This window comes from Salvelinus alpinus, chromosome 3, assembly GCF_045679555.1.
Source record: "Salvelinus alpinus chromosome 3, SLU_Salpinus.1, whole genome shotgun sequence".
Lineage (NCBI taxonomy): Eukaryota > Metazoa > Chordata > Actinopteri > Salmoniformes > Salmonidae > Salvelinus > Salvelinus alpinus.
In genome coordinates, this window is record NC_092088.1 from 44,645,712 (window position 1) to 44,671,631 (window position 25,920).

The 25,920-nt window shown below is 41.6% G+C and overlaps 1 protein-coding gene across 18 annotated transcripts in view; it reads right to left on the minus strand.

The window, feature by feature from the left end:
- LOC139570788 (LIM domain-binding protein 3-like) overlaps positions 1 to 25,920 on the minus strand; it is a 94,133-nt gene that overhangs the window by 32,290 nt on the left and 35,923 nt on the right. The window lies entirely within an intron of this gene.

Sequence of the window (25,920 nt, forward strand, 5' to 3'; positions counted from 1 at the left end):
ATTGGTGGAGTTTTACAGAGATGGTGACCTTCTGGAAGGTTCTCCCATCTCCACAGAGGAACTCTGGAGCTCTGTCAAAGAGACCATCAGGTTCTTGGTCACCTCCCTGACCAAGGCCCTTCTCCCCTGATTTCTCAGTTTGGCTGGGCAGCCAGCTCTAGGAAGAGTCTTGATGGTTCCAAACTTCTTCCATTTAAGAATGATGGAGGCCCCTGTGTTCTTGGGGACCTTCAATACTGCAGAAGATACCCTTTCCCAGTACCCTTTTTTGGTACCCTTCCCCAGATCTGTGCCTCGACACAATGTTGTCTCAGAGCTCTACGGACAATTTGTTCGACTTCATGGCTTGGTGTTTGCTGTGATATGCACTGTCAACTGTGGGAACTTATATAGACAGGTGTGTGCCTTTCCAAATCATATCCAATCAATTGAATTTAGCACAGGTGGACTCCAATCAAGTTGTAGAAACAACTCAAGGATGATCAATGGAAACAGGATGCACCTGAGCTCAATTTCAAATCTCACAACAAAGGGTCTGAATACTTATGTAAATAAGGTATTTCTGTTTGTTATTTTTAATAAATTTGCAAAAATGTATAAAAAACAATTTTTGCTTTTTCAATATGGGGTATTGTGTGTAGATTGTTGAGGAATTTTTATTTAATCCATTTTAGAATAAGCCAGTAACGTAACATTGTAAGGCTGCATGATCATCTAATGATGATTTGAAAAAAGTCGCATTAAAAAGGCATGAACTCTGCTTTGTTTTTTGCGCAGGCTGTACACACTTCATCAGTCTCTTATTTCCATTTGACAAGCACTTGATAATGCCTCAAATTTCCCGGCGGCATCCCCTTTGTGTGGCCATAATGCCCCCTAAAAAATCCATGCCTTTTGCGGCCAGTGTCCATTGTGTCCTTGGGTTGAATATAATAATTATAATTCTCGTCTCCCTGAGTGCTATGTGCTCTGAAGCAATTCTCACTCACATGGCTCTCCATCACGTGATCGGGTCTTTCTAAAAGGCTACAAGTGAAGACAGACACATCGGGGACGCAACTGCACGCGCTCTTATCAAATTCCGAGGAGCATATTGAAGATATTGGAAGAACTGTGCACATTTACTTTTTTGTCAGCCAACAAGATGAGTAAGCCTAACGAACAGCAAAAGCACTAGCCTATGTCAATATACTATCCCCCATAGTACAAAAGGTGACATTCTATTCTGTGCTAGAAATATATATTCCATACATAGTCTGGGACAGCTGTGGGATGAGATCGATCCCAAATTAATTTAACCACTAGCATCAAAAAAATAATTACGCAATGAGGCTGACAACAGATCAGAACGTTTAGCTTAAAATGTTAATAAACTAGGCTATTTCTTCACATTATACGTGCAGCAATCTGCACATGGCAGTAGGCTATAAGCGTCCATTAGTGGGAAAACACCATTATCAAAAGTGACCGCAAATGTGATTATGCATATAATGCTCTTATTATAAAAGGTGCATTTTTAATGGTGAAAATGATCTTCCCCAAACTTGAAACTCACGTGCTGCATATGTACACCAGTCAGGCTCTACACCACTTGTAACGCAGATTCATGTGCTTAATTTTAAGAAGTTATTTGGCCACTTTAGTTGTGATACAAACCTTATCAAAACATATGGGCTAGGCTACATGAGGTGTGATTCTATGATTAGAACAAGTCACACAAAAAAAGTTTGTTTCTTGCCTTACACTGGGCATCATCCACAAGTGATAATATATAATTCACGTGATAGGTTAATATTGTCACCCATCAGACTAATCTTGATTTAATCTTGTCTTTACATATACTAAATAAGTGTGAGATTTGTTTTGATTTAGAATGGACCATAATCATGCACCTGTCTCTAAACAGGGGCATTGGAAAAAAAGAAAATGTTATCTATGCACTTAAATAGCGAATGAAGGACGCTTTTCCCGTGGTTCATTTTCATGCCAACCAAATAGGCTATACTCCTGTTGTAAAGAGAAGCAAAGTACTTAATATTAGGAAAGTTGAGAAATAAATATAGTAGGCCTAGCCTATAGAAAGTTGATGGGATCCTCCTCTTTTTAAAAACGGAGGCCATCACTCTGTTTTCTCACACAATTGCACAGCCTATAGTGTATGTAAACTTCCGACTTCAACTGTACATAAATATCTCATTCACGTAACTATTCACACCCCTGAGTCAATACATGTTAGAATCACCATTGGCAGCGATTACAGCTTTGAGTCTGTTCCGGGTTTCTTAAAAATAAAAAATCAAGCTATGTCAAGGTGGTTGTTAATCATTGCTAGTCAGCCATGTTCAAGTCTTGGCATAGACTTTAAAGCCGATTTAAGTCAAAACTGTAACTATGCCCTTCAAAACTGTAACAATAGGTGTCGTTCTTTGTGAGGCATTGGAAAACCTCCCTGGTCTTTGTGGTTGAATCTGTGTCTGAAATTCACTGCTCTACTGAGGGACCTTACAGATAATTGTATGTGTGGGATACAGAGAGGAGGTAGTCATTCAAATATCATGTTAAACACTATTATTGCACAGAGTCCGTGTGACTTGTTAAGCCATTTTGTACTCCTGAACTTATATCGGCTTGCCATAACAAAGGGGTTGAATACTTATTGACTCAAGACATTTCAACATTTCATTTTTAATTCATTTGTCAACATTTCTAAAAACATAATTCCACTTTGACATTAAAAAAAACGTATTCAGAATCGGTGGGTCCCCTGCGGGACGGTTGAGCTAACGTAGGCTAATGCGATTAGCATGAGGTTGTAAGTAACAAGAACATTTCCCAGTACATAGACATATCTGATATTGGCAGAAAGATTAACAAGAATTTAAGCTAACGGCACTGGCCAATTTACAGTAGCTATTACAGTGAAATAATACCATGCTATTGTTTGAGGAGAGTGCACAGTTTTGAACATGAAAAGTTGTTAATAAACAAATTAGGCACATTTGGACAGTCTTGATAGAACATTTTGAACAGAAATGCAATGGTTCATTGGATCTGTCTAAAACTTTGCACATACACTGCTGCCACCTAGTGGCCAAAATCTAAATTGCACCTGGGCTGGAATATTACATTATGGCCTTTCTCTTGCATTTCAAAGATGATGGTACAAAAAAAATACAAAAAAATTGTTTTTTTCTTTGTATTTGCTTTTACCAGATCGAATGTGTTATATTCTCCTACATTAACATTTCCACAAACTTCAAAGTGTTTCCTTTCAAATGGTATCAATAATATGCATATCCCTGCTTCAATGCCTGAGCTACAGGCAGTTAGATTTGGGAATGTCATTTTAGGCGAATTCAAAAAAAAAAAAAGGGTCCGATCCTTAAGAGGTGGTTGTTATTAAACATTTTCAACGCTGCAGGAGCTTTGTTTATCTTGTTTTAATCCAGGACAATGTGGACCGTCCAGACTTTCAATGTAGCAACTGTTTGCTTGCAGAGGACTACAGGGGTGAAGTGGCTACTCTCAGTAAACAAGTAGCGAATCTGCACAAGCTACTGGGGAATCCTACTTTTTCTTTCTCTTCTACCCTAGTAGCCGGACGCCGCTCTGGCCTGGTGGAAGTGTCGGCTCTCCACAGCCAACTGGCCGGCACTCTGCAGAGATCCCCCTTCCCTGGAGAATGGAGCTATTAGGATGCTCCTGGATGACTTGGGGGATGTTCCGGTTCTCGACCCTACCAACCAGCCATGGAGACATGTCACTCGCCATGGAAGTCGAAAACAGCGTCCTCTGGCAACGGGGGCCTCCGTGTAGATGGACCGGACACAGCCTGGACCGGACACAGACCAGAAACAGTTTCGACGCTCTGGATCCAGAGGTTCTGCCGCCTTCTTCACTGGGGGCTTCCGATTCGAGATCGGATCCGGAGGTACCTGCGCCTTCATACTCTGTTCTGTCTCCCTCTCTGGTGGCTGTCTGAGACTCTGGCCCATTCTTCATCCATGATGGATACTACAGCTGGCTCGGGTCCTTCGGGTCCCACCGCCCTTCGGTCTTCGAGGGGTTTGTGAAACCACGAGGGAAAAGAACGACCAGACCTCCTCAGCCATTGCACCAGCTGTCGTCATCAGCAGTTCTACTGTAAGAGACATCTTGGTTCCCGGGGCAAAAACCCTGCTCTATCCTGGGGAACGAGTACAGGACATTACAAGGCTGCTTCCGACCGTTCTACGACAGATGCCTGGAGCTGACGCTGTCGTAGTCCATCTGGGGTCAAACGACATCTGGAGGGCAAGCTCGGAACTTCTGAAAACAGATTTTAAAGAACTGATTCTAGCACTCAAAGTTTACAAAAAGCGGACAATTGTTTCAGGTCTGGTACCATTGTTGGGCCGTAGTACTACTTAAGTAGTTTTTGGGGGTATCTGTACTTTACTACTTTTGATTTTTGACAACTTTTACTTCACTATATTCCTAAAGAAAATAATGTACTTTTTACTCCATACATTTTCCCTGACACCCAAAAGTACTCGTTACATTTTGAATGCTTAGCAGGAAAGGAAAATGGTCCAATTCACACACTAATCAAGAGAACATCCCTGGTCATCCCTAATAGCTGATCTGGCGGACTCACTAAACACAAATGCTTCATTTGTAAATGATGCCTGAGTGTTGGAGTGTGCCCCTGGCCATCCATAAATTGAAAAAAAACAAGAAAATGGTGCCGTCTGGTTTGCTTAATATAAGGAATTTGAAATTATTTATACTTTTGATACTTCAGTACATTTAATCAATTACATTTACTTTTGATACTTAAGCATATTTAAAAACAAATACTTTTAGACTTTTACTCAAGTAGTATTTTACAGGGTGACTCACTTGAGTCATTTTCTATTAACGTATCTTTACTTTTCCCACCACTGGCCACGAGTGTGAAACATTCAGCAGGCTACTGGCATTACACACCTGGCTAAAATATTACTGTAGCTCTGTTTGAATCACTTTTATAGAGAACTTCGACACATTCTGGAAACAGAAGATGCTCTACAGGAATGAGTCCGGAGTACGGAGTCCATCCAAATCATCTTGGTTCCTGGACTCTGGCCACGCATTTCAAGGCTGCATTGAGACAATGACTTATCAATGACCTAAGACCAGCTCAGTTAATCCCTACCATTGTGTCGCTGAGTTGTCATAATGCTGCATTAAATGTACATTATCCCAGGGGCTTTGGCAGAGACAATGTAAGTAACTTAATTTATGTCTCCCTAACTACCCTGAATGCCTCTGTTGATCCTACAGCTATTGTATGCAGTAATCATGTGCCTATGAACCAGAGTTATACTGTTAGCACTGAGGCCCTAGTAGGAAGTCCACTGTGTGCTGCTTACCCTTCACTATCAGCTCAAATATTAATAACATGAGCATGTCTACTGCTGATAAGCTTCTCAGTAAAGCAATAAAAACAATCAAGCATCCAGGAAAGTGCTAAAAATAGCCCACATTAACATATATAGCTTAAGAAACAACTTGCTAGTAACAGATGTCAAGGTGACTAGTACGGTGGCTGACTAGGCTCATTCACAACACAGATGACATTCATATTCTGACCATCTCTCACTTAGATAATACAGTGGTAGCAATACATGGTTATAACATCTACAGAAAATACAAAAATGCCAATTGGGGCGGTGTTGCAGTCTATATTCAGAACCACATTCCTGTAAAGCTTAGAGAGGACTGCATGTTAAATAAATACTGTTGAAATAATATGGTTACAGGTTCATCTGCCTCACCTAAAGCCCATTCTTGTGGGAAGCTGCTCTAGACCACCAAGTACTAACAGTCAGTATCTGGATAATGTGTTTGAAATGCTTGATAAAGTATGTGATATCAACAGAGAGGTATGTTTTCTGGGTAATTTCAATATACTGACTGGCTTTCATGAAGCTGCTCACTCAAGAAAAAGCTTCAAACTGTAACCAGTGCCTGCATCCTGGTTCAGGTTATCAGTCAAGCTACCAGGGTAGTTACAAACAGCACAGGATTGAAATCAACATGTATTGATCACATCTTTACTAATGCTGCAGAAATTTGCTTTAAAGCAGTGTCCAAATCCATTCGACGTTGTGACCACAATATACAGTTGAAGTCAGAAGTTTACATACACTTAGGTTGGAGTCATTAAAACTTGTTTTTCAACCACTCCACAAATTTCTTGTTAACAAACTATAGTTTTGGCATGTCGGTTAGGAAATCTACTTTGTGCATGACACAAGTCATTTTTCCAACAATTGTTTACAGACAGATTATTTCATTTATAAGTCACTGTATCACAATTCCAGTGGATCAGCAGTTTACATACACTAAGTTGACTGTGCCTTTAAACAGCTTGGAAAATTCCAGAACCTGTCATGGCTTTAGACGTTTTGATAGGCTAATTGACATAATTTGAGTAAATTGGAGGTTAACACCATGGGACCACGCAGCCATCATACCGATCAGGAAGGAGACGCGTTCTGTCTCCTAGAGATGAACGCACTTTGGTGCAAAAAGTGCAAATCAATCCCAGAACAACAGCAAAGGACCTTGTGAAGATGTTGGAAGAAACAGGTACAAAAGTATCTATATCCACAGTAAATTGAGTCCTATATTGACATAACCTGAAAGGCCGTTCAGCAAGGTAGAAGCCACTGCTCCAAAACCGCCATAAAAAAGCCAGACTACAGTTTGCAACTGCACAAGGATACAAAGATCGTACTTTTTGGAGAAATGTCCTCTGGTCTGATGAAACAAAAATAGAACTGTTTGGCCATAATGACCATCATTATATTTGGAGGAAAAAGGGGGAGACTTGCAAGCCGAAGAACACCAACCCAACCGTGAAGCACGGGGGTGGCAGCATCATGTTGTGGGGGTGCTTTGCTGCAGGAGGGACTGGTGCACTTCACAAAATAGATGGCATCATGAAGGGAAAAAAAAGTGGATATATTGAAGTAACATCTCAAGACATCAGTCAGGAAGTTAAAGCTTGGTCGCAAATGGGTCTTCCAAATGGACAATGACCCCAAGCATACTTCCAAAGTTGTGGCAAAATGGCTTAAGGAAAACAAAGTCAAAGTATTGGAGTGGCCATCAAAAAGCCCTGACCTCAATCCTATAGAAAATGTGTGGGCAGAACTGAAAAAGCGTGTGCGAGCAAGGAGGCCTACAAACCTGACTCAGTTCCACCAGCTCTGTCAGGAGGAATGGGCCAAAATTCACCCAACTTATTGTGGGAAGCTTGTGGAAGGCTACCCGAAACGTTTGACCCAAGTTAAACAATTTAAAGGCAACGCTACCAAATACTAATTGAGTGTATGTAAATTTCTGACCCACTGGGAATGTGATGAAAGAAATAAAAGCTGAAATAAATCATTCTCTCTACTATTATTCTGACATTTCACATTCATAAAATAAAGTGGTGATCCTAACTTAACTAAGACAGGGAATTTTTACTCGTATTAAATGTCAGGAATTGTGAAAAACTGAGTTTAAATGTATTTGGCTAAGGTGTATGTAAACTTCCGACTTCAACTGTAGTAGCCATATCTAGGAAAACCAAAAGTTCCAAAAGCTGGGCCAATTATAGTATATAAAAGAGGTCATACAATACGTTTTGTAGTGATTCTTATATTGATGAAAAATTATATTTAAAAAATTATATTTGCAGGTCTGTGATGAGGAACAACCAGACACTGCACTTGACATATTTATGAAATTCCTTATTCCAGTTACTAATAAGCATGCACCCATTAAGAAAAGTATTGTAAAAATGATTTAATCCCCTTGGATTGATGAGGAATTAAAAAATGGTATGGTTGAGAGGGCTGAGGCAAAAGGTATGGCAAATAAGTCTGTCAGCACAACCGATTGGCAAACGTAGTGCAAATTAAGAAATCATGTGACTAAACTGAATAAAAAGAAGAAACTACACAATGAAACAAATATAAATGATTTAAAGAATGACAGTAAAATGCTTTGAAGCACCTTAAATACTCAGCTCCATCATTCATTGAATCAGATGGCTTATTCATCACAAAACCCACTGATATTACCAACTATTGTAATGATTTGTTTAATTGCAAAGATAAGCAAACTTAAGCATGACATGCCAGCAACAAACGCCGACACTACACATCCAAGTATGTCTGACCAAATTATGAAAAACAAGCATTATAATTTGGAATTCTGTGAAGTGAGTGTGGAAGAGGTGAAACAATGATTGTTGTCTATCAACAATGACAAGCCACCGGGGTCTGACAACTTGGATGAAAAATGACAGAATAGTAGCGGACAATATTGCCACTTCCTATTTTCCATATTTTCAATGTAAGCCTACTAGAAGGTGTGTTCCCTCAGGCCTGGAGGGGAAGCAAAAGTCATTCTGCTACCTAAGAATAGTGAAACCCCCTTTATTGGCTCAAATAGCCGACCAATCAGCCTGTTACCAACCCTTAGTAAACTTTTGGGAAAAATTGTGTTTGACCAGATACAATGCTATTTTACAGTAAACAAATTGACAACAGACTTTCAGCAAGCTTATAGGGAAGGACATTCAACAAGCACAGCACTTACAGAAATGACTGATGATTGGCTGAGAGAAATTGATTCTAAAAAATATTGTGGGGGCTGTTTTGTTAGACTTCAGTGCGGCTTTAGACATTATTGATCATAGTCTGTTTCAGGAAAGACGCATGTGTTATGGCTTTACACCCCCTGCTATATTGTGGATAAAGAGTTACCTGTCGAACACAACAGAGGGTGTTCTTGAATGAAAGCCTCTCCAACATAATCCAAGTAGAATCCCTTCCTTTTTTCAATCTTTACTAACGACATGCCGCTGGCTTTAAGTAAAGCCAGGGTGTCTATGTATGCGGTTGACTCAACATTATACACATCAGCTACTACAGCAACTGAAATGACTGCAACAATTAAAAAAGAGCTGCAGTTAGTTTCAGAATTGGTGGCAAGGTATAAGTTAGTCCTTAATGTTTAAAAAACTAAAAGCATTGTATTTGGTGACAAATAATTTACTAAACCCTAAATCATTGTAATGAATAATGTGGAAAATTAGCAAGTTGAGGTGACTAAACTGCTTGGAGTAACCCTGGATTGTAAACTGTTATGGTCAAAACATCTTGATACAACAGTAGCTAAGATGGGGAGAAGTCTGTCCATAATAAAGCGCTGCTCTGCTTAACAACACTATCAACAACACTATCAACAAGGAAGGTCCTACTGGCCCTAGTTTTGTCGCACCTGGACTACTGTTGAGTCGTGTGGTCAGATGCCACAAAGAGGGACTCGGGAAAATTGAAATTAGGTCAGAACAGGGCACCACGGCTGGCCCTTAAATGTACACAGAGAGCTAACATTAATGATATGCATGTCAATCTCTCATGGCTCAAATTGGAGGAGAGATTGACTTCATCACTACTTGTCTTTGTAAGAAGTGTTGACAAGCTGAATGCACCGAGGTGTCTGTTTAAACTACTAGCACACAGCTCGGATACCCATGCATACTCCACAAGACATGCCACCAGTGGTCTCGTCACAATCACCAAGTCCAGAGCAGACTATGGGAGGTGCACAGTATTACATAGAGCCATGGCTACATGGAACTCTATTCCACATCAGGTAACTGATGCAAGCAGTAAAACCAGATTAAAAACACAGATAGAAATACACAGATAGAAATACACCTTATAGAACAGCGGGACTGTGAAGAGATACACACACACACACATACATTGTAATATTGTTGTATGGTGGTATTATACATTTTGTATTGTTGATATGTAGTGGTGTAATAATGTTATATGTTTTAGATTTTGTTTCATGGGTAATGTAAGTGTCTTGATGTGTTTGGACCCCAGGAAGATGGGGATCCCAAATAAATACAAATAACTAGCTGCCAAGAATCCATTTCGGGCTATCAAATAAGTTATAATAGCTAGCTTGTCTAACTGGCATGCCTGTTGTCAAGGTTGGTAGGCTTTAGAAAAGCAAGCAATAACTAAATATACTGAATAAGGATGTGTTTGTAAATTCATTCTGGAGTGCCAGAGTCAGACTGTCAGACTTTGTCAGACTGTCCTTTCGTAAATTCAGAGTGTTTTGCTCTCGGCGCGTGCAGAGCGCACACTGGATGCTCTGGCCGAGGAGTAGGGTTGATCCGAGCATTCTGACCTGACAACGGCATTCAAGCACCCAAGCTAACTGGCTAACGTTGGATAGCTTGCTAGCTACTTCTAGACACAATGAGAGAACACGTCACGGCCATATTCAAAGGGTGTTGAGAGTTCATAAATTCATCAGTTATTCTGCGCTCTGGCACACTCAGGCGAGAGTGCTCTGAAAATGGAGTAAATAGCCAGAGTGAACTAAGACTCACATTCCTTTCAAATGATTTACCCAGATTTTTGTTGGAGATGCAGAGAACAATTTTTAGTTTCTTAATAAAACCAGACTCAAGATGTATGCTTAGATATGCAGATTTCTTTAAACACTTACAAGGCTGCCGGGCCAGACAAAACATCAGGGCGTATTCTCAAAGCATGCGCACGCCAGCTGGCAAGTGTCTTCACGGACATTTTCAATCTCTCCTTGTCCCAGTCTGTAATCTCAACGTGTTTCAAGCTGACCACCATTGTCCCTGTTCCCAAGAACTCCAAGTTAACCTGCGTAAATGACTATCGCCCTGTAGCACTCACATCTGTAATTAAGTGCTTTGAAAGGCTGGTCATGACACACATCAACACCATCATCCCAGACACCCTGGACCCACTCCAATTCGCATACAGCCCCGACATCCTGACGCGACGGCCCCAGGTGGTGAGGGTAGGCAACAACCCCTCCAACATGCTGACCCTCAACATTGGGGCCCCTTAATGGTGGGTGCTTAGTCCCTCATCAAGTTTGCTGACGACACAACAGTGGTAGGCCTGATCACCGACTGCGATGAGACAGCTTACAAGGAAGAGGTCAGAGACTTAGAAATGTGGTGCCATGACAACTACATCTCCTTCAACATCAGTTAAACCAAGGAGTTGATCGTGGACTACAGGAGAAAATGGGATGGCACGCTCCCATCTACATCGATGGGGCTGTAGTGGAGATGGTCGAGAGCTTCAAGTTCCTTGGCGTCCACATCACTAAGGACTTAACATGTTCCACACACACCCGCACAGTCATGAAAAGGGCACAACAGTGCCTCTTCAAAAGATTTGGCATGGGACCCTGGGATCCTCAAAACGTTCTATAGCTGCACCACTACAGCTCCAGCGCTTAGTATGGAAAATGCACCACCTTCAATTGCAAAACTCTACAGAGGGTGGTGCGGAGAACACAGTACATCACTGGGGCCGAGATCCCTTCCATCCAGGACCTCTATATCAGGCAGTGTCAGAGGAAGACCTAAAGAATTGCCAAAGCCTCCAGCCAACCAAGCCATAGACTGTTCACTCTGCTACCTTCTGGCAAAAGGTACTAGACCATCGGCTCTCGGAACAACAGGCTCAGAGACAGCTTCTACTCTCAAGCCATAAGACTGCTAAATAGTTCATTAATGATTACCCAGACTATCTGCACAGACCCCATCTTGCACTGACTCTACAGTATGCACACTCAACACTATACAGTGAGCTCCAAAGTATTGGGACATTGACACAATTTATGTTGTTCTGGCTCTGTACTAAAGCACTTTGAAATGATACAATGACTATGAAGTGCAGACTCTCAGGTTTAATTTGAGGGTATTTTCAACCATATCGGGTGAACCTGTTTAGAAACTACTGTACATTGTCCCCCCATTTTAGGAGACCAAAAGTATTGGGTCCAATTCGCTTATATGTGTATTAAAATAGTCAAAAGTTTAGTATTTGGTCTCGTATTCCTAGAATGCAATGATTACATCAAGAGTGTGACTCTACAAACTTGTTGGATGCATTTTCTGTTTGCTTAGCTTGTGTTTCAGATTCATTTGTGCTCAATATAAATAATGTATTGTGTCATTTTGGAGTCACTTTATTGTAAATAAGAATATAATGTTTCCAAACACTTCTGCATTAATGTGGATGAAACCATGATTACGGACAATCCTACATGAATCGTGAAAAACGATGAGTGAGAAAGTTAGACACAAAGATCATACCCCAAAAAAAGCATGTCTTGGGGGTATGATATTTGTGGGTCTGTAACTTTCTCACTCATCCTTATTTAGAAACATATTCTATTCTTATTCACAATAAATGTGTCTCATTTCAAATCCAAAGTGCTGGAGAACAGAGACAAAACAACAACAAAAAATGTGCCACTGTCCCAATACTTTTTACACACTATATACACACACACACACACACACACACACACACACACACACACACACACACACACACACACACACACACACACACACACACACACACACACACACACACACACACACACACACACACACACACACACACACACACACACACACACACACACACACACACACACACACACACACAAACCCCTGCCACATTCACACACACACACACTACAGGCATAACAACAACACAAACACGCACACACTTTTACACTCATCATATGCCGCTGCTACTCTGCTCTTTATTTGACTCGTATTATTCTCTACGTGATGCCTAGCCACTTCACCCTGCCTTCATGTACATATGTACCTGAAATACCTCATACCCCTGCACATTGATGTGGTACTCCCTGTATATAGCTCAATTCATGTGTCTATTATTTGTCGTGTTTTACTCTACATCATTGGGAAGAGCTCCTAAGCAAGCATTTTGCGGTTACAGTAAGTCTACACCTGTTGTATTTGGCGCAGATGACAAATAAAATGCATTTATTCAAATAGATGGCGACCCCATATCGGCCCACCCTTACTCCCACTCATCAATGGTGCCCTTACAACAACAAAAAACATGTCAAATTTGAACGTTTCTCATGTGTAGCTTAAATTGTTACATGTGAAAACCATATTTTCAGATGTATAAAATGTAGAGCTCACATGTTAACACCACCTTTTCAAATGTGATAAGAAAAATATGTTTTCACCTCACATGTGAATTGCAGTTGCACATGTAAAATTTGCAGTTTCACATGTTAAAAAGTTAACGTGAAAATCAAATGTGCAAAAACTCATGTGAAAATCTCACATTCGCATGTGGAATTGCAGTTCACATTTTTAACCTTTATTTAACGAGGCAAGTCAGTTAAGAACAAATTCTTATTTACAATGACGGCCTACCCCGGCCAAACCCTAACGACATGCGCCAATTGTGCGCCATCGTATGGGACTCTCAATCATGGCCGGTTGTAAAACAGCATGGAATCGAACCAGGGTCTGTAGTGACGCTGTGATGGAGTGCCTTAGACTGCTGTGCCACTCAGGAGCCCAAATGTGGTGGTGAAATAGTGTTATTCTCCTCATATGTGAAAAAAGTGGTGTTAAAGTAGAAGTAAAAAATTGTACAAGTAAATCAAAAAAAATTATGGAAATGGCATGTTATAGAAGGGTCCAGACACCTTTTTTTTGTGATTTCATATGTTTTTGAGAAACTTAACCCAAACAGCAAATCCCTTCCTTTGTGTAGTATGGGGCCATGAAAATATATTAACAAAGACTCCAAAAACACCTAAATACATTATTTTAGAAACGGCAAAGTTCTCAGTATAGTGACGCAGGTCTTTAGATGTTGTACACATGAAATTGTATCATTCTGAACTTCATCTGCAATGTTATATTCCCTTTTGCGCAACTCAAGCGCTTTCCAGCTGTTCCATTTCAGTGTAGCCTGCTGCTACATATAACTCAAAATAAAAGAAACATAAAATAGGGCGTTGGGACACCACGAGCAGCCATATCAGCTTCAATGTGATTCTACACGTGTCTGGAACTTCCTGTATGGAAGCACCCCATGCTTTCAATATACTTTGTATCCGTCATTTCCTCAATTATTTCCTTTATTTTGGCAGTTACATAAGAATGGAGGAAGAGGTATTGCTTGAGTCGCAACAAAATGGAATATAACGTTGCGAATAAAGTTCGGAATGACTGCATCACTATACTGAGAGCTTTGCAGTTTCTAAAAGGACGCATTTGGGTGTTTTTGAAGGCTTTGTTCATGTTTTTCCATTCCAGGTGACTACCTCATGAAGCTGGTCGAGAGAATGTCAAGAGTGTGCAAAGCTGTCATCAAGGCTAAGGGTGGCTACTTTGAAGAATCTCAAATATAAAATATATTTTGATTTGTTTTACACTTTTTTGGTTACTACATGATGCCATATGTGTTATTGCATCGTTCTGATGTCTTCACTATTATTCTACAATGTAGAACATTTTAAAAATAACAAAAAACTCTGGAATGAGTAGGCGTGTCCAAACTTTTGACTTGTATACAATCTGTATATATTTTCTTAACTGTAAAATATCACTTTTTTTGTTGCAATTGTGCCAGCATGTGCACATGAGGTATAAAAGGCTTATCCTGGCAAGAAAGTGGTAAAAATGGGACTGTTTGAAAGGGGGTCGTATAAACATTGCACAACTTTTTAAAAAAATCTAGATTCTTTACACACAACAAACTGTAAATCTTGTGTGAAAAGTTTATGATTGGTGAAAAAACACATTGAAAAAATGCTTTGAGAATAGAAACAACGCAAAATACTTCTTTCGAATATTCATGGTTTTTAACGGGTTCCTCTGACACTTAGTGCACATCTTTTATAGATGCTTCGTGAGTTGACTTTGCACTCTTTTCACTCTTCTCTTAGTCTCCACCGCCACTGGTTTTGCACTACTCTCACATCTCCACACATTATACAAGCAGAGGTCATATCCAACTCCATCCACTACACCCTCTTATCCCAGCAGTCTTCTTACTTGTCTTCTGGTGAGAGTTGTTTTCAACCCATTTTTTTTAACCATGGTCTCTGTTATGGGGGGGGGGGTTGTTAAAAGAAAAACAAATGAAGAGGAAACGTGTTTCTTGGGAAAACAGAGAAGAAAGATTGAGGAAGAGGAGAGGTGATAGAGACAATGACAAGCTCTGCAAAGGCACGGCAGGAGGGCCTCCTCTCGTATCAATCACTCAGCGGGAGGACAGGCACTTAATCGATCCAGCCTATCCTCCCTGTTATATAACTATCAGACGGCTGATGAAAAACAGCATGTGGAACCACACAGGATATGAGGGGAGGGAGGTTGGGGTGGTTATGGGGGGGGGGGGGGGGGGGTCAGCTGAGGCTTTTCTGAGGGCAACGGAGGGGGGTGCAACTCAATATTAGGAAGGTGTCAAACACTGCTACTGAGAGCAGCCTGATTCTGCCACCTGCCACACACACAGATGGCTGGGAGAGTGACCCTTAAATGACTCACTAGTTTTTCTTTTCCTGTCCACTGCATATGCCGTTTGAAGTAAAATTTCACATACAAAGCATAGTGCAGGCCATTTGTTTTTGTGGCTAACCCCGAGTGTCAGAATGGAACATAAACTGACAGGCAGTGACTGGGATCTGAGGTGAACAAACAAACATCTCCCAAAATAGAGGGGTAGAAAGTCAGTAGGGACTAAGAAGTGAGACCTGACATGCTTTCGCCACTGACCTGAGTGATGCAATGCGGTACAAACAGGTACCAAAGAGAGGAGCAAACATGCTGAGTTCTAACATTGCAAATGTACTAACAAAAGTGATGGGATTTCAGTCCTGGCCCACAACAGGTAACCCTCATTGACTCTTGTTTTAACTCTCGTTCCCGTTAGAGGCATAGGCCTAATGGTACAGTCCTGGGAAATCTGTAGTAGGTACAGTCCTACTGTATCTACTTAACATAGCATGGTTGTTTTAGAGATTCCGTCTGATCTGAAATACCACAGCTGCAGCCTGGCTGACTCATGTAAGTGCACGAAGTTTGATTTCGAAAATGATTTTCATTGTAACTCTGGCTTCTCAAACCAAAGCGGACATTCGGATTATTACCGAATCTTGGTTCAAGTCTATGCCGAATTCTGATGCGTCTCTGGCTTGTTATAATGTACACATTATGTACAAAACAAAGTTAGAATCAGCTTCAAGAAAAGCACACAAAATAGCAGAAATGTTCAGAAGTACATAAGACCGCTGCTTATCCACTGCATCGCCATCTTCGGGTACCTGGTCGGTGGTGCACAGGCAAATCTCTTTGAGTAGCCTAGGTTATTCTTGTCTGATTTGGAGTTGTGTGACTGGGAGCTGTGCCATCTGTCTCTGACTCGGATCAGGCCCTTAAATGTTTTACTTCTCTGTTTAATGCTATTGCTGAGAAGCATGCTCTGTATAAAAAACTAAGGGTAAAGGACAAATCTAATCCTTGGTTCACACACGCATTGTCTGAGAAATGATGGGAAATAAATATAGCCTGGGCTAAGTTAGCCTGACTGATTATATGTCTGATTGGCAATCCTTCAGACATTAGAGAAACAAATGTCCATCTCTGGTTTGAAAAGCAAAATCCACATACTTCTTGAATTGTGCATCTGAGTGGTGGTAATCCATCTAACTTCTGGGAAAAATCGTTGAAACAAAACTCCACCCCCTCATTGCCACTGCAGGTTATGACAGCCTCTGGTCCCATAATAGACGCAATGGACATGTGTGGTGATTTTAATAACCATTTTGCCTCAGCTAGCCTAATTTTTTTAAAGAATAGTTTCTGAGAATTCCTAACATTTCTCTACAGGGAGTTTATGTAACTCAAAACAGATTGTAGAGAATGATGTACTTCCAGTCACACAATCTTGGTTATTTTCATTTCAACCATTTTTTGTCTAGGATGTATTTAAAGATCAATGTAAAAATAAAATCCACAGGGGCTGATTCACTTGACCCCTTCTTACTACAGCTCTCTGCCCTACTCATTGTTGAATCTTTTTAATTTTTTACTTGATCATTTCCACTGATGTTATCCCTGAGATCTGGAAAGCAGTACATGTTCTCCCCCTACATAAGGGTGGCGATCCTGACTTAGGTAACAACAGCCCAATCTCCAAGTTATCCTGCCTAGCCAAGATATTAGAATCCCTGACCAACTCCCAGCTAAGAACTCACTATATTCTAAAATGGGCACAAGTTTGGTTTTATCAACCACTATGCTCGTTTTAGATTATGTGTCAAATTGTCTCGATCATAAAAATCATTGTGCTGCCCTTATTTATAGACCTTTCAATGGCCTTCGACGCCGTTGACCATTCCCTACTCATTCAAAGACTGTTTGAAATTGGCTTGGATCAGGAGTGTTGCAAGTGGTTTAAGAACTATCTATCTGACAGACAGGACACAATGATTGTGTCAAGTCTAATTTCCTCAATATTACCAAAGGTGTTCCGCAGGGGTTGGTTTTGAGATCTCTTTACTATTTATATCAATAATATTGGTCTATCTATTAAATCCTGTAATAGTCATCTGTACGTAGACGATACGGTTATGTATGCCATTGCACCAACTGTTGACCAAGCTATGTTAGAGCACCAATCTGATTTTGTTACATTACAGAAAGCCCCTGTTGATTTAAAACGGGTACTTATTAATGCGGGCAAAACTAAATAGATGTTGTTCTCTAATTCATTCAAAAATGTCTCAGATGGACAAATATTTACTCATTGGATGGCTCTCTTATCGAGCGGGTTCCTGCCTATAAATATCTGGGTGTTTGGATTGATAAACATCTAACTTTTAAAGAGAAGAGCTAGTTAAAAAGCTAAGATTTAAAGTGGGCTTCTTTTTTAGAAATAGATCTAGACTCTCTCTGAACAGCAGGAGGCAGATTGTATAACCAACTTTCCTGCCAGTTTTGGACTATGGTGACACCCTTTATCAAACCGCAGCAGACAGCACTAAAACGTTTGGATGCAGTCTACCATAGCACACTTAGCTTTATCATAGGTGACAGGTTTAATTCTCATCACTGCCTCCTGTATCAGAAAAGCCGGCTGGTCTCACTAAAGTCCCGTAGATCACTTCATTCGTCCCTTTTGGTTTACAAAGCTCCCTGAAAAAGCCTCCAACCTACCTCACTTCACTGCTAAAACAAGAAATATGAGACACCAAACCAGTTCACAGGGATGGTTAACTCTCAAGGTTCCAATAGTCCATACCAATCTAGGTAAATCCACTTTCAGTTTTAATGCCCCCATTCTTGGAATAACCTGCAGAACTCATTGCATCTTGTTCCCCTGATACTCCCAGGGCAGTTTAAGACTCTAGTATTAGTTGTGTTGAATGAGAGCTGCAGTTGTTTTGATTGAATGAAGAGATTGTAATGTGGATATTTTTTTGGTATCTTTGTTTGAGTGATCATTTTGTACACTTGTATTGCTATGCTCAGGGCACCTTCAAAAATGAGATCCTGGTCTCAAATGGGTTTCCCCTGACTAAATAAAAGTTTTAAAAAATATACACTGCTCAAAAAAATAAAGGGAACACTTAAACAACACAATGTAACTCCAAGTCAATCACACTTCTGTGAAATCAAACTGTCCACTTAGGAAGCAACACTGATTGACAATAAATTTCACATGCTGTTGTGCAAATGGAATAGAAAACAGGTGGAAATTATAGGCAATTAGCAAGACACTCCCAATAAAGGAGTGGTTCTGCAGGTGGTGACCACAGACCACTTCTCAGTTCCTATGCTTCCTGGCTGATGTTTTGGTCACTTTTGAATGCTGGCGGTGCTTTCACTCTAGTGGTAGCATGAGACGGAGTCTACAATCCACACAAGTGGCTCAGGTAGTGCAGCTCATCCAGGATGGCACATCAATGCGAGCTGTGGCAAGAAGGTTTGCTGTGTCTGTCAGCGTAGTGTCCAGAGCATGGAGGCGCTACCAGGAGACAGGCCAGTACATCAGGAGACGTGGAGGAGGCCGTAGGAGGGCAACAACCCAGCAGCAGGACCGCTACCTCCGCCTTTGTGCAAGGAGGAGCAGGAAGAGCACTGCCAGAGCCCTGCAAAATGACCTCCAGCAGGCCACAAATGTGCATGTGTCTGCTCAAACGGTCAGAAACAGACTCCATGAGGGTGGTATGAGGGCCCGACGTCCACAGGTGGGGGTTGTGCTTACAGCCCAACACCGTGCAGGACGTTTGGCATTTGCCAGAGAACACCAAGATTGGCAAATTCGCCACTGTGCTCTTCACAGATGAAAGCAGGTTCACACTGAGCACATGTGACAGACGTGACAGAGTCTGGAGACGCCATGGAGAACGTTCTGCTGCCTGCAACATCCTCCAGCATGACCGGTTTGGCGGTGGGTCAGTCATGGTGTGGGGTGGCATTTCTTTGGGGGGCTGCACAGCCCTCCATGTGCTCGCCAGAGGTAGCCTGACTGCCATTAGGTACCGAGATGAGATCCTCAGACCCCTTGTGAGACCATATGCTGGTGCGGTTGGCCCTGGGTTCCTCCTAATGCAAGACAATGCTAGACCTCATGTGGCTGGAGTGTGTCAGCAGTTCCTGCAAGAGGAAGGCATTGATGCTATGGACTGGCCCGCCCGTTCCCCAGACCTGAATCCAATTGAGCACATCTGGGACATCATGTCTCGCTCCATCCACCAACGCCACAGACTGTCCAGGAGTTGGCGGATGCTTTAGTCCAGGTCTGGGAGGAGATCCAACTCAGGAGACCATCCGCCACCTCAAGTCAGGATGCATGCCCAGGCGTTGTAGGGAGGTCATACACGTGCACGTGGATGACCACACTACAACTACCTGAGCCTGCATTTTGACTTGTTTTAACGGACGATCTCCAAAGTTGGATCTCCTCCCAGACCTGGACTAAAGCATCCGCCAACTCCTGGACAGTCTGTGGCGTTGGTGGATGGAGCGAGACATGATGTCCCAGATGTGCTCAATTGGATTCAGGTCTGGGGAACGGGCGGGCCAGTCCATAGCATCAATGCCTTCCTCTTGCAGGAACTGCTGACACACTCCAGCCACATGAGGTCTAGCATTGTCTTGCATTAGGAGGAACCCAGGGCCAACCGCACCAGCATATGGTCTCACAAGGGGTCTGAGGATCTCATCTCGGTACCTAATGGCAGTCAGGCTACCTCTGGCGAGCACATGGAGGGCTGTGCAGCCCCCCAAAGAAATGCCACCCCACACCATGACTGACCCACCGCCAAACCGGTCATGCTGGAGGATGTTGCAGGCAGCAGAACGTTCTCCATGGCGTCTCCAGACTCTGTCACGTCTGTCACATGTGCTCAGTGTGAACCTGCTTTCATCTGTGAAGAGCACAGTGGCGAATTTGCCAATCTTGGTGTTCTCTGGCAAATGCCAAACGTCCTGCACGGTGTTGGGCTGTAAGCACAACCCCCACCTGTGGACGTCGGGCCCTCATACCACCCTCATGGAGTCTGTTTCTGACCGTTTGAGCAGACACATGCACATTTGTGGCCTGCTGGAGGTCATTTTGCAGGGCTCTGGCAGTGCTCTTCCTGCTCCTCCTTGCACAAAGGCGGAGGTAGCGGTCCTGCTGCTGGGTTGTTGCCCTCCTACGGCCTCCTCCACGTCTCCTGATGTACTGGCCTGTCTCCTGGTAGCGCCTCCATGCTCTGGACACTACGCTGACAGACACAGCAAACCTTCTTGCCACAGCTCGCATTGATGTGCCATCCTGGATGAGCTGCACTACCTGAGCCACTTGTGTGGATTGTAGACTCCGTCTCATGCTACCACTAGAGTGAAAGCACCGCCAGCATTCAAAAGTGACCAAAACATCAGCCAGGAAGCATAGGAACTGAGAAGTGGTCTGTGGTCACCACCTGCAGAACCACTCCTTTATTGGGAGTGTCTTGCTAATTGCCTATAATTTCCACCTGTTTTCTATTCCATTTGCACAACAGCATGTGAAATTTATTGTCAATCAGTGTTGCTTCCTAAGTGGACAGTTTGATTTCACAGAAGTGTGATTGACTTGGAGTTACATTGTGTTGTTTAAGTGTTCCCTTTATTTTTTTGAGCAGTGTATATTTTTTAAAACTTTTATTTAGTCAGGGGAAACCCATTTGAGACCAGGATCTCATTTTTGAAGGTGCCCTGAGCATAGCAATACAAGTGTACAAAATGATCACTCAAACAAAGATACCAAAAAAATATCCACATTACAATCTCTTCATTCAATCAAAACAACTGCAGCTCTCATTCAACACAACTAATACTAGAGTCTTAAACTGCCCTGGGAGTATCAGGGGAACAAGATGCAATGAGTTCTGCAGGTTATTCCAAGAATGGGGGCATTAAAACTGAAAGTGGATTTACCTAGATTGGTATGGACTATTGGAACCTTGAGAGTTAACCATCCCTGTGAACTGGTTTGGTGTCTCATATTTCTTGTTTTAGCAGTGAAGTGAGGTAGGTTGGAGGCTTTTTCAGGGAGCTTTGTAAACCAAAAGGGACGAATGAAGTGATCTACGGGACTTTAGTGAGACCAGCCGGCTTTTCTGATACAGGAGGCAGTGATGAGAATTAAACCTGTCACCTATGATAAAGCTAAGTGTGCTATGGTAGACTGCATCCAAACGTTTTAGTGCTGTCTGCTGCGGTTTGATAAAGGGTGTCACCATAGTCCAAAACTGGCAGGAAAGTTGGTTATACAATCTGCCTCCTGCTGTTCAGAGAGAGTCTAGATCTATTTCTAAAAAAGAAGCCCACTTTAAATCTTAGCTTTTTAACTAGCTCTTCTCTTTAAAAGTTAGATGTTTATCAATCCAAACACCCAGATATTTATAGGCAGGAACCCGCTCGATAAGAGAGCCATCCAATGAGTAAATATTTGTCCATCTGAGACATTTTTGAATGAATTAGAGAACAACATCTATTTAGTTTTGCCCGCATTAATAAGTACCCGTTTTAAATCAACAGGGGCTTTCTGTAATGTAACAAAATCAGATTGGTGCTCTAACATAGCTTGGTCAACAGTTGGTGCAATGGCATACATAACCGTATCGTCTACGTACAGATGACTATTACAGGATTTAATAGATAGACCAATATTATTGATATAAATAGTAAAGAGATCTCAAAACCAACCCCTGCGGAACACCTTTGGTAATATTGAGGAAATTAGACTTGACACAATCATTGTGTCCTGTCTGTCAGATAGATAGTTCTTAAACCACTTGCAACACTCCTGATCCAAGCCAATTTCAAACAGTCTTTGAATGAGTAGGGAATGGTCAACGGCGTCGAAGGCCATTGAAAGGTCTATAAATAAGGGCAGCACAATGATTTTTATGATCGAGACAATTTGACACATAATCTAAAACGAGCATAGTGGTTGATAAAACCAAACTTGTGCCCATTTTAGAATATAGTGAGTTCTTAGCTGGGAGTTGGTCAGGGATTCTAATATCTTGGCTAGGCAGGATAACTTGGAGATTGGGCTGTTGTTACCTAAGTCAGGATCGCCACCCTTATGTAGGGGGAGAACATGTACTGCTTTCCAGATCTCAGGGATAACATCAGTGGAAATGATCAAGTAAAAAATTAAAAAGATTCAACAATGAGTAGGGCAGAGAGCTGTAGTAAGAAGGGGTCAAGTGAATCAGCCCCTGTGGATTTTATTTTTACATTGATCTTTAAATACATCCTAGACAAAAAATGGTTGAAATGAAAATAACCAAGATTGTGTGACTGGAAGTACATCATTCTCTACAATCTGTTTTGAGTTACATAAACTCCCTGTAGAGAAATGTTAGGAATTCTCAGAAACTATTCTTTAAAAAAATTAGGCTAGCTGAGGCAAAATGGTTATTAAAATCACCACACATGTCCATTGCGTCTATTATGGGACCAGAGGCTGTCATAACCTGCAGTGGCAATGAGGGGGTGGAGTTTTGTTTCAACGATTTTTCCCAGAAGTTAGATGGATTACCACCACTCAGATGCACAATTCAAGAAGTATGTGGATTTTGCTTTTCAAACCAGAGATGGACATTTGTTTCTCTAATGTCTGAAGGATTGCCAATCAGACATATAATCAGTCAGGCTAACTTAGCCCAGGCTATATTTATTTCCCATCATTTCTCAGACAATGCGTGTGTGAACCAAGGATTAGATTTGTCCTTTACCCTTAGTTTTTTATACAGAGCATGCTTCTCAGCAATAGCATTAAACAGAGAAGTAAAACATTTAAGGGCCTGATCCGAGTCAGAGACAGATGGCACAGCTCCCAGTCACACAACTCCAAATCAGACAAGAATAACCTAGGCTACTCAAAGAGATTTGCCTGTGCACCACCGACCAGGTACCCGAAGATGGCGATGCAGTGGATAAGCAGCGGTCTTATGTACTTCTGAACATTTCTGCTATTTTGTGTGCTTTTCTTGAAGCTGATTCTAACTTTGTTTTGTACATAATGTGTACATTATAACAAGCCAGAGACGCATCAGAATTCGGCATAGACTTGAACCAAGATTCGGTAATAATCCGAATGTCCGCTTTGGTTTGAGAAGCCAGAGTTACAATGAAAATCATTTTCGAAATCAAACTTCGTGCACTTACATGAGTCAGCCAGGCTGCAGCTGTGGTATTTCAGATCAGACGGAATCTCTAAAACAACCATGCTATGTTAAGTAGATACAGTAGGACTGTACCTACTACAGATTTCCCAGGACTGTACCATTAGGCCTATGCCTCTAACGGGAACGAGAGTTAAAACAAGAGTCAATGAGGGTTACCTGTTGTGGGCCAGGACTGAAATCCCATCACTTTTGTTAGTACATTTGCAATGTTAGAACTCAGCATGTTTGCTCCTCTCTTTGGTACCTGTTTGTACCGCATTGCATCACTCAGGTCAGTGGCGAAAGCATGTCAGGTCTCACTTCTTAGTCCCTACTGACTTTCTACCCCTCTATTTTGGGAGATGTTTGTTTGTTCACCTCAGATCCCAGTCACTGCCTGTCAGTTTATGTTCCATTCTGACACTCGGGGTTAGCCACAAAAACAAATGGCCTGCACTATGCTTTGTATGTGAAATTTTACTTCAAACGGCATATGCAGTGGACAGGAAAAGAAAAACTAGTGAGTCATTTAAGGGTCACTCTCCCAGCCATCTGTGTGTGTGGCAGGTGGCAGAATCAGGCTGCTCTCAGTAGCAGTGTTTGACACCTTCCTAATATTGAGTTGCACCCCCCTCCGTTGCCCTCAGAAAAGCCTCAGCTGAGGTCAGGTCATACAGGCACGTGGATGCCACACACACTACTGAGCCTCATTTTGACTTGTTTTAAGGACATTACAAAGTTGGATCAGCCTGTAGTGTGGTTTTCCACTTTAATTTTGAGTGTAACTCCAAATCTAGACCTCCATGGGTTGATAAATTTGATTTCCATTGATCATTTTTGTGTGATTTTGTTGTCAGCACATTCAACTATGTAAAGAAAAAAGTATTTAATAAGAATATTTCATTCATTCAGATCTAGGATGTGTTATTTTAGTGTTCCCTTTATTTTTTTGAGCAGTGTATATTAAAAAATATATATATATAGTTGAAGTCGGAAGTTTACATACACCTTAGCCAAATACATTTAAACTCAGTTTTTCACAATTCCTGACATTTAATCCCAGTAAAAATTCCCTGTTTTAGGTCAGTTAGGATCACCACTTTATTTTAAGAATGTGAAATGTCAGAATAATAGTAGAGAGAATGATTTATTTCAGCTTTTATTCTTTCGTCACATTCCCAGTTGGTCAGAAGTTTACATACACTCAATTAGTATTTGGAAGCATTGCCTTTAAATTGTTTAACTTGGGTCAAACGTTTCGGGTAGCCTTCCACAAGCTTCCCACAATAAGTTGGGTGAATTTGGCCCATTCCTCCTGACAGAGCTGTTGTAACTGAGTCAGGTTTGTAGGCCTACATCCACAGGTACACCTTCAACTGACTCAAATGATGTCAATTAGCCTATCAGAAGCTTCAAAAGCCATGACATCATTTTCTGGAATTTTCCAAGCTGTATTTAATCATTTGCTAAAGGTTTGATATAGGAAGCGTTCATATCACACAAACTATTGAGATGCTTTTTCCATTATCACTTTATCTAGTCTCTGAAACCTTGGGAGTCGAGATTGTGTGTGAAGGCGTGCGTGTGTGAGTAATTGAAGGCATCCACTGTGTTTGCTGTAGATCAATGGCGGGGGGATGATTCAGCAAGAGTCACGCCTTGCAGCAAAGCAGATTCAAATGAATGAGAAGACGACCTGGGCCAATGTGAAGGACGACCAGATCTGTCAACTGCTCTAACTTTCCTGTGTGTGTGTGACAGAGTAAACGCACAGAATTTAATTTGCAGACAGATTAGCGTTTGTGGTTTGTCTTGCCTTAGGTTTGGTCGTGAGATATGGGTCTGTGCATAAGCATTTATTCCAAACTAATAAATTCAAGCATGGTCCAGACACATATGCTGCTTGCTTATAATATTGTTACACTGATTAGCTTTTCATATAGTAACATTGATAAACATTCACTGAGTGCACTTCTGGTTATTTGTATGGACAAAATACCGTGTCAACAGAGCAAGAAAAGTGACACCGTATTTATGCATGTCCTGTGATAAAAGTATACGTAAGCTATCTTTGGTTCTCTAGTTTAAGCCAGGACAACAGGTGTAAAAATATCATCATTTATGTTCCCTCTCTCCATCCATTCCCTCGCTCCTCAGTCCTCAGATGACAGTGAAGCCACATCTCTACCTCTAAAATAGGCTCCAGGTCTGTCCATTCAGACAGGGATAAGAGGGAGCCCACTCCGTCACTGTCCCTTGTTCCTTTATAAAATGACACCTAATCTGTCTAATCTTCAATTAGGCCACTATTAAAGA